The 17,441-nt window shown below is 42.9% G+C and overlaps 1 pseudogene; it reads right to left on the bottom strand.

The window, feature by feature from the left end:
- Positions 1 to 2,172: 2,172 nt before the first annotated feature.
- On the bottom strand, positions 2,173 to 13,684 carry LOC103539886 (annotated as a pseudogene).
- Between the last annotated feature and the right edge of the window lie 3,757 nt (positions 13,685 to 17,441).

Here is a 17,441-nt window from a genome sequence, read left to right on the forward strand (position 1 = left end):
TGTGATGTCAGAGCAGAGGGATACAGGAAGCTCCTGGCAGAAGGAATGACTGGCCTGGCATCAAAATGAACACCTCTCATGTGCTCCTCAAAGAAGGCAACCTGCAGCATTAAAACGGGGAAAACAAAGGTGTGAAAACAAAGGGAAAACAAAGAAAGTCCCTTGGGAGTTTCTGAGACAAGAACCTGTGAAGGTTGTTAGCAGAATTCTTCCAGTCACTCACTCTGACGCTGAACTGCTGTATCTGGACCAAGGCAGTGCACACTGTGCACAGCATAACCCTCCCAGCAACACCATTCCAGGACTCACACTTGGAAAAAAAACATTAAAATACCCAAAGACAAAAATGTATTTATTAGAGATGTTGAGTAACATAAGTTCTCCAGTGGGGACAACTTTCAACTGGCTTGCTGCCCCCGTCTCACCAGTTACTGACAGCTCCTGAGGATTTCACATAAATCCCACAGAGTTCAGATCCATGACCACAAACTAGAATCACATCACACAGAACTACCCTCACCTCATCCCCTCTGGAAACCATCAACACTGTCCTTGATTTCTTTTACCTACCACAGACCTTTCATGCTCTCAACAAAGATGTTTGAGCCTCTACAGTCAGGCCCAAAGCAACAAATCTTAACAAGCCTCAGACACATCCCACTCCTACTTCTCTGCCAGGCAAGGCACAAGCAGTTGCAGTTCCTGGCAGGAACCCATTTCCCTCTTTATCCAGAACCTCTGCCAGGCCATCAGGAAAAGGTCAAGGCTTCCCATACAGCCTATTGTGTTGGGAAATGTAAGCTGAACATGAGCCTGCAGTGTGGCCGAGAAGGCCAATGGCATCCTGGGCTGGCTGAGGAAGAGCGTGGCCAGCAGGTCCAGGGAAGGGATTCTGCCCCTGTGCTCAGCCCTGGGGAGGCCACAGCTTGAGTCCTGTGTCCAGTTCTGGGCCCCTCAGCTCAGGAAGTTGAGGAAGGAGCTTGAGGTGCTGGAGCAGGTGCAGAGAAGAGCAAGGAGGCTGGGAAGGGATCCAGCAGAATTCCTGGGAGGAAGGAAGGGCTGAGGGAGCTGGGGGTGTTGAGGCTGGAGAAGAGGAGGCTCAGGGGAGACCTCATCACTCTCTGCAACTCCCTGAAAGGAGGTTGGAGCCAGGGGGGGGTTGGGCTCTTTTCCCAGGCAACTCTCAGCAAGACAAGAGGGCACAAAGGGTCTCAAGTTGTGCCAGGGGAGGTTTAGGTTGGAGATGAGAAAGAATTTCTTTCTGGAGAGGGTGATCAGACCTTGGAATGGGCTGCCCAGGGAAGTAGTGGATTCTCCGTGTCTGGAGATCTTTCCAAAGAGCCTGGATGTGGCACTGAGTGCCATGGGCTGGGAACCACGGGGGGAGTGGATCAAGGGTTGGACTTGATGAGCTCTGAGCTCCCTTCCAACCCAGCCAATTCTGTGATTCTATGATTCTATGTGGATATGCACACCTGGCTTGATTCTCCACCCACTGTCCCACGGGGAGATACCCCTGGGTGTTATTTCTGTCAAGGGGATGGAAAACAAAAAATTCTCAAGTACTAAGCTGATCATTTCCAAACACCAATCAAATGCCATTCAACAAAGTGTGGCTTCTCCTCCTGCGGCAGTGTGCTAATGCCAGGCTCACTCTGGCATCCAGGAATGCTCTGCAAGCTTCAGCAAGAGAAACAGTATTTTCAGCATCACATCTATGGTTGCCATCATTGTTCAAGATAATTTAACTGTTTACTGGATTTTCTTCACATCTTTGTTTTAATTCTAAACTCCTCCAATGAAGTAATTAAGAATTATTTTGAAAATAATTGGTTGGTTAAATTTAAGAAGTTTGAAATTGCTTTAAGGAAGTTGCTCTAAGGAGACCAACAACAGTAGATTAAGATTGTATTTTCAAAGGTTCATATTTAGATATATTCTATACACTGCAATTCACAGGAATTCTAGAATTTCTACCTTATTTCTACCTCACTTGGAATCAAAGCATGATCTTCAGGTTCATATTTAGATATATTCTATACACTGCAATTCACAGAAATTCTAGAATTTCTACCTTATTTCTACCTTACTTGGAATCAAAGCATGACCTTCCTGTAGATTTTTTAAGGGAAATTTCTAGATGCAGCTCCTCTGTTCTAAGCAATATGTTCACTAGACTCTCTGGTAATACACTGAAAGAAGAAATAACAGGGAGTAAACATTTCAAGAATTTATTAACAAAAACACACACAGACTAAATCAGAAAGATGTCAGGTCCTCAAACTGCTCAACTCAAAGCACTCAAAATATAACAAACTCTCATCTCTATATTGTTTCCAGGAGTGCTCCAGAGTGAATCTCATCACCAACAAAACTGGGTACTCTCACACTGAACTTAGTTTCTCTCCTACTGAGGTATTTGAGCAATAGAAAAGTGTAAGAAAAACTACAGCTCAAAAAAAAAAAAAAAAAAAAAAAAAAAAGCTATTTGCTACAGAATTTGTAGGTTTTTTCCCTCTCAGGATCTTCCTGTTAAAATGCTGAGTGAGCTTATCCCTAATTATCTTGTGTCAGGTCATACAATTACAACTGAAGACTGTTCTGCAACCATGCTATTGGGTCACATAAAGACCTAAAATGAAGCTCAGTGCCTTGGGTACTGTGCTGCAAACCAGTAGCTCTGAAGCTAAAACTTAACTGGATCCTCACTGGAACCACAGGATAAGCCTTGGACACATGCTTTAGACCTTCAACTAGTTTTAGCAGGTAAGGAGGAAAAACTACAGCTCAAAAAAATGCTATTTGCTACAGAATTTGTAGGTTTTTTTCCCTCTCAGGATCTTCCTATTAAAGAGCTTATCCCTAATTATCTTGTGTCAGGTCATACAATCACAACTGAAGAATGTTCTGAGCTTGCAGCCATGCTATTGGGTCAAATAAAGACCTAAAATGAAGCTCAGTGCCTTGGGTACTGTGCTGCAAACCAGTAGCTCTGAAGCTAAAACTTAACTGGATCCTCACTGGAACCACAGGATAAACCTTGGACACATGCTTTAGACCTTCAGCTAGTTTTAGCAGGTAAGCAGAGTTTTTTGTTTCAACGTGTACATCTGGACTAACATGAAACCTCATCACTCTCATGCTGTGGACTCCAAAAATTGGCCAACACTGACTAAAACAACAACCTTGCCAGAAGGTCTCAACAGGCTCAACATAATGACCCATTGTCAACATGGCCCTACAGAGTGTATGAGGAATAATCCTAGAATATTTGTTTTAAGCTCAGTACTTCCAAAAGGCTAAGCCCTCTCACGTAAAGGAAAACTGCCTATGATTTGATTACAATACCTCTGATTGACTGGTTCTATTAAACAGAAAAAGAAGACTCTTAAATACAATCTTGTTGTTAGGACTCTAAAAACTAAAACCGAGCTTTTGTTTTTGCCTGCATTGCTCTACAAAAGATACACATTAATTCTAATATATATTACAAATATATATTATCTATATTTGAATGGATTTTAGGTAAAGATCTTTCTTGCCAGGTGTGCAGCTTGGTCCTGTGAGTCAAACTTTCTGTCCAGCATGTGAAATGCTCCTTACAAGAGGTGGGGACCATTTTGGAAATACACACCAGAGGTCCTTTGGGATTACAGGTTCTGACACCTGCAGTGAAATATCTATCAGCATCAGACACATTTTCTGTGAGACTTCAAAACGATACAGATGTGATTCCCAAAATTTAGTGAACCTTATTAACAGCTCCTTTCTTTCTCAGCTGGTGAACAACATGTGTGTGGACAGATAATTAGGGCTATGGTGTCTATCAAGGGTTCTTTGTTAGGATAACAAGTCCTCACCACTGCTGTTTCTTCCAATACTGAGATCTCTGTTAGCACTATTCCCTCCTTCCTGAAGCTTCCCTCTTCTGCCAGCAGGTTCCATGATATCCCTAAATCTCTATTAATGTGACCTTGTCCCAGGAAAAGTTTTGAAAAGTTTTGGAAAGAAAGTTTCCAGGGATCAGTGTTGGGCCCAGTTCTGTTCAATATCTTCATTGATGATTTAGATGAAGGCATTGAGTCCATCATCAGATTCCTAGATGACACCAAGCTGGGGGGAGTGTGGATCAGCTGGAAGGCAGGAGGGCTCTGCAGAGGGACCTGGACAGACTGGAGAGTTGGGCTGATCCCAAGGGGATGAGGTTCAACATGGCCAAGTGCTGGGTCCTGCACTTTGCACAACAACCCCATGGGGAGCTCCAGGCTGGGCACAGAGTGGCTGGAGAGCAGCCAGGCAGAAAGGGAGCTGGGAGCCTGGCTTGCCAGGAAGCTGAAGAGGAGGCAGCAGTGTGCCCAGGTGGGCAAGAAGGCCAATGGCATCCTGGGCTGGCTCAGGAAGAGCGTGGCCAGCAGGTCCAGGGAAGGGATTCTGCCCCTGTGCTCAGCCCTGGGGAGGCCACAGCTTGAGTCCTGTGTCCAGTTCTGGGCCCCTCAGCCCCTCAGGAAGGATATCAAGGTCCTGGAGCAGGTCCAAAGGAGGCAACTGGGCTGATGAAGGGACTCGAGCACAGACCCTATGAGGAGAGGCTGAGGGAGCTGGGGGTGTTGAGGCTGGAGAAGAGGAGGCTCAGGGGAGACCTCATCACTCTCTCCAACTCCCTGAAAGGATGTGGATGTGGCACTCAGTGCCATGGGCTGGGAACCACGGGGGGAGTGGATCAAGGGTTGGACTTGATGATCTCTGAGGTCCCTTCCAACCCAGCCAATTCTGTGATTCTATGAATATGGGGGGCTTAAAGATCCCATGTGAACCATTGGAATCCAGAAGACAAATACAGTGCTAGAAGTTTGTGTCCTCAGGGATCTTATGGATGATACAGTCAGAAGTAGAACCTCTAGCCAGAAATCATCTGGTTTTGTGAGGAAGTTAACAGTTCACTAGAGTGCTAAAGTGTTAACAATATTAGAGTGTTAAACACATGGGCCACGACAGGCAAGCTTCTCTTCTGCTAATATTGGACTTGAAAATTACCTTAAATACAATTTATTTATTTCAACATTTGTAGATTTCTGAGAGAAGTGACAAATCTACAGGAAACTAAAAATGAAGATACTCTTGAAAGTACTAAGGTTGATCATATGAGAGATGAATTCTTCAAAACTTAACTTCTTCCTATGGGTGTCAGACCAATAGCCCTGTGACAGATTCAGCCATTTGCTCTTTATCTTTATCCCTCTGTGCCAAGAGGGAGATGGTTCCACATTTTACCTCCACCTTTAAGGTTGAGTGTAAACCAGGGTACACTAAGCTACAGGAGGACAAGTTAGAAGTGTTTGCAAGTTGTCAGGGTTTAACACTGGCCTGGCAATTAAACCAAGTGACAGATGCTCTCTATTAATCTCTCTCTCCTCCCTGATAAAGAAAGGAGAGAGAATAAAGGAGAGAGACTGAGGGGTTGGAAACTAAACTACACAACTTTAATGAAACAGTAATGATAAATAGGAAAAATTACTAAATATATACAAATATACAGGAAAATTGATCCCATGTTCCTCCCCCCGTTCCCCCAATAACTCTCACATCACCACTGAGGCTGCAGGGCAGCCCTGGGAAAGTCCAGGCTGGAATCCTGGGGTCAGCAGCAGTTGGGAGCTGGAGGCAGGAACACACAGATTGAGGCTGGCATGGATCAGGAGCACAGGCAGAGGAAGGGATGGAATCCTCCCAGGATGCTGAAGCAAACAAGGACAGGGGAAGAAGGGGAAGCAGGAAGGGGTTTGACCCTGATGATCCCTCCAATTTATCCTGAGTATGAGGTGTATGGGATGGAATCCTCTGTTTGGTCAATTTTGGTCATTTATCTTGTCTGTTCCTCCCCAAAGGAGGGTTCCAGGTGTGACCTCTTTACTCCTTTTCTCCTTCTGGAGGGCAAAATGTTCCTCAGAGCTGATCAGTGCCCTTGGCTCTGCACACCAGTCTCCAGCAGTAACTATAACCATGGAGTGGGATCAGTCCCAGCAGCAGACACTGCCTGAGAAACTTGCTGTTCATTTCAGCAAGTGCAGCTCCTTACAAGAGACTGAGCTGAAAGCAAAAGTGCAAGACAGAAAATCACCTTTATCCTGGCCCAAACCAGGACACAAGTGAAGGACCTTGTTATGAATTTGTCTGTGATGGAGAAAAAAACATCACAGGATCACAGAAGACCATAACAAAAGCTGCAGAAGGAATGAAAGTCAAGAGCTTGCTGCTCCACCCACCTCTTACAGTATATCCAAGGGCTGGTGCACACCATCTTTCTGCTCATCTCTAACACATTCTATGAGTCTAAAAAAAAACCCAATGTGGTTTCAATCACATCAGCATCCAGCACATCATAAATCAAGTTTTATATGTAACAACCCAGGGGTTTTCCTTTGGTTTTTTTACTTTTTTTTAAATCCCCTGCTCAACAGAGTCCCAAATCAGTAATTACTGTCACACAGAAACTTAACCCAAACCCATCTTAGGCAGTTTTACTCACCTGTGCACTAGAGGTGTTTGACAGACCCTGGTTAAGATGGGACATTGTTTTTTACCCACAGCTTCATCATCAGGTGGCCCCTGAGAAATAAAATCACAGTGGTGTTTTTGTGCTGTCCATCTGAAGCAAGGCAGGAAGCCAAAAGTGCATCATGGCCTGTTTTTTTTTACATTACAGTTCTCATTGTAATTAAAAATTAAAACTTGTCTCACTGAACTTAGTAACTAACCACCCAGTACACCTTTTGGATAGCATGTAGAAGGCTACACCTAGAGATGCAATGTAAATCCTTCAAAATTTCAAATTTCCCTATGACTACTTAAATCTCCTTAAAGGCTTCAAGTAAAATACTTGCCCTGAACAAGCACTTTGAATATAACTGTATGTATGAATTATTGAAAATGAGCACTCCTTGCATTTTTTTTTACCTTGGGATAGTGACCTACATCTCAACAGGAAGGTTAGGATTCTTGGATTATATTAAGCTCCTTGAAATAAAACATGAATATCCTTCTTCTCTGCTGCCAAGAGATTACAATTGCAGAAGGAAAAAAGTCTACAAATAGTCATATTTTGTGCCTGTGTCTTCCATATAGAGAAAATAAAACCAAATATATTATTAAATATCTGTCCACTTGCCACAGTGGTGTGATTTCCCTTCTCCAATGATTACTTTAAGGAGCTTCAAGAAGTAACCCTGAGCCTCATTTTTGTGTGGGTTTTCATAGAATCACAGAATTGGCTGGGTTGGAAGGGACCTCAGAGCTCATCAAGTCCAACCCTTGATCCACTCCCCCCGTGATTCCCAGCCCATGGCACTGAGTGCCACATCCAGGCTCTTTGGAAAGATCTCCAGACACGGAGAATCCACTACTTCCCTGGGCAGCCCATTCCAAGGGCTGATCACCCTCTCCAGAAAGAAATTCTTTCTAATATCTAACCTGGCACAACTTGAGACCCTTTGTGCCCTCTTGTCTTGTTGAAAGTCATTTGGCAAAAGAGCCCAACCCCCCCCTGGCTCCAACCTCCTTTCAGGGAGTTGGAGAGAGTGATGAGGTCTCCCCTGAGCCTCCTCTTCTCCAGCCTCAACACCCCCAGCTCCCTCAGCCCTTCCTCACAGGAATTCTGCTGGATCCCTTCACCAGCCTGGTTGCCCTCCTTTGGACCTGCTCCAGCACCTCAGTCTCCTTCCTAAACTGAGGGGCCCAGAACTGGACACAGGACTCAAGCTGTGGCCTCCCCAGGGCTGAGCACAGGGGCAGAATCCCTTCCCTGGACCTGCTGGCCACGCTCTTCCTCAGCCAGCCCAGGATGCCATTGGCCTTCTTGGCCACCTGGCCACCCTGCTGCCTCCTCTTCAGCTTCCTGTCGATCCCAACTCCCAGCTCCCTTGCTGCAACCACTCTGTGCCGACCCTGGAGCTCCCCATGGGGTTGTTGTGGCCAAAGTGCAGGACCCGGCCCTTGGCCGTGTTAAACCTCATCCCCTTGGGATCAGCCCAACTCTCCAGTCTCTCCAGGTCCCTCTGCAGAGCCCTCCTGCCTTCCAGCTGATCCACACTCCCCTCCAGCTTAGTGTCATCTGTGAATTTGCTGATGATGGACTCAATCCCCTCATCTAAATCATCAATAAAGATATTAAACACACTCAGAACAGAAGTTAGCAAGGGCAGTTCCTTGAAGTCTCTGCTCTTAACATTTAGCACTGCAGAGAAAGTGATGATGTGCTTCAGACACCACTCTTCAAAGGGTTTGCCAGAATTCAGCAGTGTTCTTGCCTGTCCAGGAGCTTGTGAGGGCCAAACAGAACCCATGTTCCTGATTTACACAGCCACAGCACACACGGGTGGCCACACACTTTGCATTCACATTGCACTTACACCTTGAGAAGAGGGTATTGGTGGGTTTTCTAATGAGTGGGATAAGAATTTTCTCCCTTCTCTTAAAAGTTATGCTTTTTGTATGCTGTGACACACATAAGTCCTGCTATCTCTAGCAAACTCAGTGCAACAAATCACCAAGCACTTTATTTCAAACTATGACATACTCAGCACACTGATTAACTGATGGGCTTATAAAAAGAAAACTAAAATAGATTTCTGTGGATTTGAGAAAGACCTAAAAGACTATTCCCATTACACAGCTCCAGGGCAAAAACTACTACCATGCTGGCACTTCCAATGAAGCAGAAAGGCCAAGTAACCCTAAGAAAGTGTTTTGCCTCATTACCAGGTTCCTCTACCACCTGGGATGCCTCTTCCTTCTTAAAATTCATAATGGCATCAAAGATGTGAAACAAGTTTATAGCAACTGAATTGTGCTGTAACAGAGGAGGCTTTGCTTACCATTTATCTTAAACATCAATGTCTGAAAAACCTCTGGCTTCACTGTGCTGGGCTTTTATTTGAGAAACTATTTACAACGATGATACAGCTCAAGATTCATGTATTTCAAACTATTCTAATTCCAAGAGAAATTCCACATTCCTACCTGAAGTTCATACAAACCCGTAATCCAAATATGCAGACAATGTTATTTCAGTGAACAGGCCATTCAGACCTTGAGGTCTTCTACTTCAGTCCCACCCTTTTCCACATTGTTCTCACACTGCAGAACTTTTCTACAGAAGGAATGGGCTAAGGGTTGGCTTTCCTAAGAGTTCTACAAAATTAAAAAAAAATAAATCTCCTCTTATGGCCCTGCAACCGAAGACAAATCAAGACAAAATACCACTTTTCTTTAAATATAGGTTCCAGAACTAGCTGGCAAAATGTCCTTGGAAACTTCTTTCCATCTGGTCTAGTGCCTGATTTGTGGAATTATTCCAGCTGCTGTATCAAAATATCAAAGATGTTTATTTTTACTTATGCAGTCTGAACTTTGGGAGTGTCCATTTCCTTGTGAATTTCCACTTAAGCTATTTTTGAAAGAAAACTATGAAGTTTCACATTGAAGCAGAGATTAAAAGAGCAGGGAAGTGGCTAATCCTTGTTTGAATGTAGCAATTAACAATAAGACACTTGGGGAGCCAAAGGATGACTTATTCTTTGTTTAGGTTGAGGTTGGTTTTTGGGTTGTTTTTTATTACAGTTAATAACCCTGACTTCAATGTGTATTTTTTAGGCTTTTCCAGGGAACTGTAAGCAAACCTGTTGCCAGGAATTCCCTTACTCCATTCTGTAACTGCCTTTTGAAGGCTTGCTGAAATAATTCAAATACCACACGAGATATGCAGGGTATTTTGTAGTAACCCATGAGCCAGATGAGTCAAGGTGGGTTAATTTCTCACAAGGCATCAGCAGTCAAGCACATATAATGAATTTTATAAAGCATCCAGCTAACAAAAGCTGTGTACACAGCTAATAGGAAATTAACTCCATCCTCCAGGAGTTCATACATGTTCAGTCCATGCATACTGTGCTACTTACTTACCACACCAGAGTTTTTCCACCACATCTTCCACTTTCTTTCAGTGCTTAGCTGGAAGGAGTTGTGAGTTTGGGTTTTTTTTTTTTTCACCTTTGGCAGCAAATGTGATTACATATGTCTCAGGAAACTGCTTCAGGGTCAGTGCCCAGCCACAAACACCAGAGCCAAACCCAGCAGTTCCCACAACTGCAGCAACCTTCAGAAGGGGGAAAAGCTAAAATGGAACAAAAAAAGAGAATGAGCTTCACAAATTACTGATTTGAAATGCATTGACTGCTTTCAATGAGAGGCAGCATCAGTGAAGATGCCAAATATTTCTCTGGAACACAGAATAATACAGTATTTTTCTGAAAATGGGTCTATTGACTACTACTTCTGAAGCAAGAGTATTATCTTTTCTCACATGGTGAAAACACCCATAACAAAGATCAGAATAAAGACTTTAGAAATGTTCTAGTAGAGTCCCAAGTAGGATTTGGATGACTTTGCAAAGAATATCAACTGAATTGTTAGTGAAATTTCTCTAGAAAATAAAATGAGAGTGGCTCATTCCTGCCACACCACTAAACCTGGCCTGACCCATGGATGGCTGAGGTTCATGGAATGTAAGAGCCAGTGCTCAGTCCTAGCCCAAATTCCTTTTTCCACTAACTAGATTAAGCTGGCATCAATTTTAGCCATAAAACAAGCTAGTACAGGATGATCACATTTAAGCAACAGGAACCAAGACTAAAAACTCTGGTGAGAAGGGCTGCCCTGAAGCTACTTGTTGAAAAAATAATATCTGAAGCAGCCTGATTCTGACAGTTCCTTACAGCAGCTGGGCCACCAGAGAAGGCTTGCAGTTGACAGACACTGGATTTTTATTTTACAATTCTCAGCTGCAATACAGAAAATACTATTGGTCTTGCTGCTTTCAAACTATCCTTCCAGAGATACGCAGCATATTAGAATGTAATTACTGGCAAAGTAACAGAGATCTAAATCTTCAGATCAGAAAATGGAAAATTAAATGTCTTATCAGTCAGGAGTAGCAGAAAGATCATGCTTTTTTGTTGTGACATAACCACCACAGCCAGGCACAGGGAGGAATCTTCTGGCTTCTGGTCCTTTGCCTTGAATTCCAAACCACAGCAGTTTGCCCCAGGAAAAATTCTGACATCTGATGTTTGAATGACACTGAGCAATTGCCTTGAGGTTACACATTTTGCTAGTGAGAAAGCATCACCAGGGGATTATTTGCTTTGTGAATTCTCCTCTCTTTCCCAGCTGCTTTTGCTCCCCAGTTGGCTGGTTGAAAATTATATCCCCAATAGAAAATGTATGGAACAGTGAGGGTGGGAGGGGACTGATGAACATCTCCTTTAGGTTGGCCAGAGATGTGAGCTGCTGTAAATGTATACTTCATACCAATGCTGGTATTCTCCAAACTAACAGCAAAGTTTTAAAGTTTTTGTTTTGTTTTTTTACCATAGTATTACTCACTGGTCCAGTTTCACCCTCTCTGTAGGTGGAAATTACGACACTGACAGTTTTACCACAAGATGCTGAAATGTCTGGCAAAGCTCCTCAGGCTCCAGCTGCAATTCCAGCAAGGCATGATCCACTCTGCTCACCAGCAGCACTGGTCTGGCAAGTTCTGCAGTACCCTGCTGCAGAACAGTATCTGCCTGTACACAAAACCCTTAAAAAATTGTGAGTACAATTAAAACATATGTTACACACTCAGGCAAGATCTCTGACTAACTTTTGTATGGTGTTGACTGGGAAATTCAAAATGGGAACTTGGTGGTGGTCTTGGAGCTGCCTGAAACTACCAGTACTCACTTACAGGTATTGCTCCATTTTCTAACTGAGAAGAATCCCAGGCAGCTCTCTTCCCTGGGATTTTCCTTAAAGATTGACTTTATTTCCTCAGTTACTCAACATTCAACTGACAAGCTGGATACAGAGAGTAGACACAACCCTCTAAGACACAGGGAAGCCCATGGGCTAAGCCTGCAAATCAGAATAAATACTATCAGCTGTTAAAATTTCAGAGAAAGAAGATTCTTCCACCACTCTTTTTTGATTTTTTTTTTTTTTCTTAAGAAGAAAATAAAACACACCGAGGTCTGTTTAATTGGAAGAGAGACACAGTCAGCCCCAACAAGGGCACCACCAGTGACACACTGTGACTTCAGAGGAGTCCAGGGGAGTCCATAACAAAGAAACCACCCTGTAAGAGAAGACAATTAATAATTTCATTAGTTTCAATAGGTTCATTAATTTTCTGATTTTAAAACTCACAGGCATCAGGCACTGCACCCACCTTGTTACACTGCCAGTATTTTTTGATGTGCTTTAAAGAAAACAAAAACACTTCAGTATTTCAGGTTCTAAATGTTCTCTTAAAAAGGATCTGACAAGGCTTTGAGTAAATGATTTTACTGTCTTCAGATTAAAAAGAAAGAAAAAAAGAAACTAAACTCTTACATAGTTTTGACTGCAATACCTCTTTCTTGCTCCTCTTTCCCTGTGCCTGTGAATCACATTTCTCCATCTCTGGGTGAAATAAATGATGTTTGCTTTACACACCAAGGAGTATGCCAAGGCTGATGTGCCATGATCACTCATATTCCTCACACTGGACTTTCTGTCCATGATAGTTTGGACCTGGGCTACTGTGAAATTTGCCTGGATGGAGAAAGTTTAAAAAAAAAGTGAAAGAGAAAGCAGCTATTACTTCCTTTTAGCATCTGCAAATGTCTATGTGAAATTTGAAACTTTCGCTGTTTCTGATGAAATTAAAAAAATCTAAAAAAGAAATGAAGCTCTTTGTACCTTCAGGGTTGGTTCACATTCTGGTAATGAGTTTGTGGGCGGAGGCATTAACTTAAAATACAGCTCAGATTTCATACCACGAAATGTCAACTAACACAAAAATTAGAAATCCACCTGTGGAGACAGAACAGCTCATCCCTGCAAATCCTACATCAGGGTTTGTGCACACAAAGTGCCAGCTGCAGTTCCTCAGAGCTCCTGCACACAACCTTCTGCTCCCCTCTCCCAATTGATCTTCCTGAGAGAAATCTTCCTTATACCCGTAATTCTGCTGTCTCTTACTAAGAACAATTTCCCCCCTTCAATTTGCAGAAAAAAATACCTTGACTCACATAAGGCCTGGTAAGTATCTATTAAACACATGACAAAACAGCAAAAGGAAGGTGAGATCTTACTTATCTTGTTCTGTAATGAGTCACCTGCAGGTCACAGCAGTGAGCACGGCTCTTCTTGCAAATCCCTTCAGTGCTCCACAGGGACACGGAGACAGAACTGGGATGAAAAAATTATGGGGGATATTAAATAAAAAAAACCACACACCATATCAGCAGCTTATACTAGCTGCTCAAGCGAGGGGAAAAAATTCCATAAGAAACATTTAACACGTCCTCATCTGTGCTTGAACTGCAAGGGACACAGAAATAATGAAACTTCTACTGAGCCACCAGCTAGTTTCCACCAGTCTGGTTCTTAGTGACTGCATCTAAACACAAGGAACCTGTCTTCTTGCCAGAATAAGATATTAATTAAAAAAAAATAATCAAGACCAATGCAAAAGAATTGTATGAAGAGAAAAACCAGGGCTGCTTCTTTTTGCATGAACAGAAATACTTCTGGTATATATTTATTATTACTGCATATTTTCAGGCTAACTTTGGGTCTTCATCTCAATTTTTTCATTGTACATTTTCCCGAGAAAAATCTCTTGAGAAAATTCTTATTTAAAAAAGTGATACTTCTAATCAAAATAGCCAAATCCTTTCTAGAATGAGAAATATAAAAACTAAGCAGCAGCAGCCTGGTCTTTCCCAAAAGTTATTATTTCCCTACTCTCCTCTACCCTTAATCTGCAATGGAGAGAAAAAAAGAAACAACCAACCAACCAACCCACTCATTTTTAAATATTTTTTAAAGGTCCACTAAAGAACATTTAGTACAAACATGTTATTTAGAGTATGCTTACATTTTTCAGTGATGATACCTCAAATGAAGGTACATTTTTTTCTGTTAGATTATTCAATTTAATGAAGAACAGTATTCCATTTCTGGAACATTCTAGGATGTCCCAGCATCCAAAGTCTCACTGCAAATTCTACATACTTAATTCTGAGACCTTGAAATATTTCTTTCCTCTCTTTCTTTTCCATTCAGACCAAACAGCATCACTACCTTTCCTTTCTACTTTAATAATTTTCCCCATTTTTTAATTGTGCTGTGCTAAAAAATAAATAAAAATCAGTACTCTTCACAAGACTTAAGCATTGTGCACGATCTGTGCTGCATACATTCATTTTGCAGTGTAAAAAACTCACTGCTGAGAAGAATTCTTGTGAGGTTTTTGTATCTACCACTGATATACTTCCCTAAAGGAACAAGTGACACTCACTCCTGATAAATATTCAACTAGACAAGATACCACATTTTGAACTTGCTTCTTCCAGTATCTACCAAATTTCCAATACTTTCATTTACAGGTTACACAGTAGTTCTCTTCTGGAGCATGGAGCACAGGTACCTATAGCTGTTAATTTCTTCTTCGTATTTTAAGTGTAGAGACCTCTGAGGTGTCCATTTCCAGAAATTCTAAACTCAAATTTCATGCCCGTGCCCCTCCCCCAGCAGATGTTCTTGAAGCTACTCTCATACCCTGAGAAAGGATGGTATCAAAGTTGTAAAAAAAAACTTGATTTGCCCCTAAAAACAATGGAGACTTAACACTCTAGCTGGGATAATCACACCACATTGCTACAAGAGTGGAATGAGGAATGGGCCCAGTTCTGTTCAATATCTTCATTGATGATTTAGATGAGGGGATTGAGTCCATAATCAGCAAATTCGCAGATGACACTAAGCTGGGGGGAAGTGTGGATCAGCTGGAAGGCAGGAGGGCTCTGCAGAGGGACCTGGACAGACTGGAGAGTTGGGCTGATCCCAAGGGGATGAGGTTCAAGATTCCAAGGGCCGGGTCCTGCACTTTGGCCACAAGAACCCCCTGGGGAGCTCCAGGCTGGGCACAGAGTGGCTGGAGAGCAGCCAGGCAGAAAGGGAGCTGGGAGTCTGGCTTGCCAGGAAGCTGAACATGAGCCAGCAGTGTACCCAGGTGGCCAAGAAGGCCAATGGCATCCTGGGCTGGCTGAGGAAGAGCGTGGCCAGCAGGTCCAGGGAAGGGATTCTGACCCTGTGCTCAGCCCTGGGGAGGCCACAGCTTGAGTCCTGTGTCCAGTTCTGGGCCCCTCAGTTTAGGAAGGAGACTGAGGTGCTGGAGCAGGTCCAAAGGAGGGCAACCAGGCTGGTGAAGGGATCCAGCAGAATTCCTGGGAGGAAGGAAGGGCTGAGGGAGCTGGGGGTGTTGAGACTGGAGAAGAGGAGGCTCAGGGGAGACCTCATCACTCTCTCCAACTCCCTGAAAGGAGGTTGGAGCCAGGGGGCGGTTGGTCTCTTTTCCCAGGCAACTCTCAGCAAGACAAGAGGGCACAAAGGGTCTCAAGTTGTGCCAGGGGAGGTTTAGGTTGGAGATGAGAAAGAATGCCATTCTATGATTCTATGAAATTAAGATACACAGTGTGGCAGTTTTGCCAGACACAGATGAAAAATGTTAATTTTGTGGCTTGGTGTTTTAAGTCCTTGATATATGGGGATCAGATGGACTGCGAGACCCCAAACCCTACAGTATAATACCTCAAAAGAAGGCATCACAGCAAAGGAGCTGAAGGGGTCCAGGAGTGACCTCAAAGCTTCTGTGGACATCTCACGGCAAGCCCATGCCACCCACACAAATACACTTTTATTTATCAAACTTTCCATCCTTTTGCTGAACGACAAGACTCCCTCCTTTCCCAGAAACTGAAAGTCCAGTGTCTTTAGATATTACTGCACCAGGACCTTTTATTTTGCCAGGACTACAACAGCCCAACACACCTGTACACAAAGCTTGCAGCCTGTAGGGAGTTTATACTCTTTGGTTCGTCCCTTGGCCTCAATAAGTTTTTTTTTTAAAAGCTTAAAACTTCTGGCTCTCTTTTAATTCACTTCTGTCGTAGCAGAGCAGCTGTTCTTGTTAGTATAACTGAGTAAATCATTGCTAAGTTTCTGCTAATTAGCTTGTTAATAAAATACAGTATATTAGAAAAGATAAAGAGCTCAAGCATCAATATTAATGCCTTACTAGCTCTTCTGGCTGAAACTTTAGGATTATGTATTAATAACAGTTATTCACTTCCAAACATTTTTTTTATCACTTCATTTACATAAATGCCAGTGCAGTTTACCATATGTGCTGTTCTATAAGTGAGAGACACAACTATTTTTGCTCATAAATACAGCTGAAAACACAGAGAGGGATTAAAAATTAATAGCAATTTTTAATTTTGAATGTTTCCCACTGAAGGGCTGATAACAGAGTTTCTGTTTTGTTTTACTACAGGTAGTAACCAAAGTTATCTTGCTATGAAATGCAAGCAGTTTTTTTGTAAAAGGGAGAAACATTACTGCTTTATTACAGGCAGAGCATCACTTTTGACAAAACCCTTAAGTTTCAGGGCCACTGTAGTCAGGCAATGACCTTGCCTGGGCACTGCATTACATCATTAGGGCAGCTCATCCTCCAAATACTGCTTCTCCTGGCTCTCAGGAAAAACCTCCAGAGTCGACCTCTTCTGCAGGGCACCTCTTCCTCCTGGAGATGTTCAGATTCAAACCTCAACAAACCATTACACAGAGCTCAATTCATGTTCCAAAACCAAAGAAAAATGAAAACGCTTACTGAAGAGGCCACTGGTGACTGGGAAATCCATTTCAATCAATACTTACACAATCAATTATTGCAAGAAATAAAATAAACTCACATAAAGGAAGTTAAGACTTAAGAAGGAGTGCTCAAGCATCTGTTTATCACAGACTGGGTAATTCTGATTCACTACAATGGGGAGGCTCAAAGCAGTGGAAGAGCATGACCAGAACCATAGTGATTTAAAAAAATGGGGCAGATGGAAAAAAAAAACCCACTAACAAATAAAATCTGAGCAAAGCCACACAACCCACCCGGCAGTTTTCCTAAGACTGATTTCCCTGAGAAAACACTGCTGATCTGATCCAGGTCAGACCATCCTTCCTCAAGGTCAGTGCAAAACACACTTTCACGCAGCCTTTTATACCAAGGCTCACTTGGAAAGCAATGTTTTTACCCCTTTATCTTTATAAACACTGCTGATCAGGGCTTTAACCTCGTAGTTCACACCTGAGTGACCTACACAAATCCATGACCCACAACGTGCACTCCCGGTACCTGCATAAATAAAAACAAAGAGAAAAAAAAAAAAAACAAACGAGGAGAAAATAGAGAAGCAACGGCTCCCCCCCTTTCCCTGCACCTGGCACCTTTCTAATAAAAGATCATGAGGAGGATAAAAAAGGAGTTAATGAGCTCAGCGGGGCCCGAGTCTCGC

Source organism: Calypte anna, chromosome Z (assembly GCF_003957555.1).
Source record: "Calypte anna isolate BGI_N300 chromosome Z, bCalAnn1_v1.p, whole genome shotgun sequence".
Lineage (NCBI taxonomy): Eukaryota > Metazoa > Chordata > Aves > Apodiformes > Trochilidae > Calypte > Calypte anna.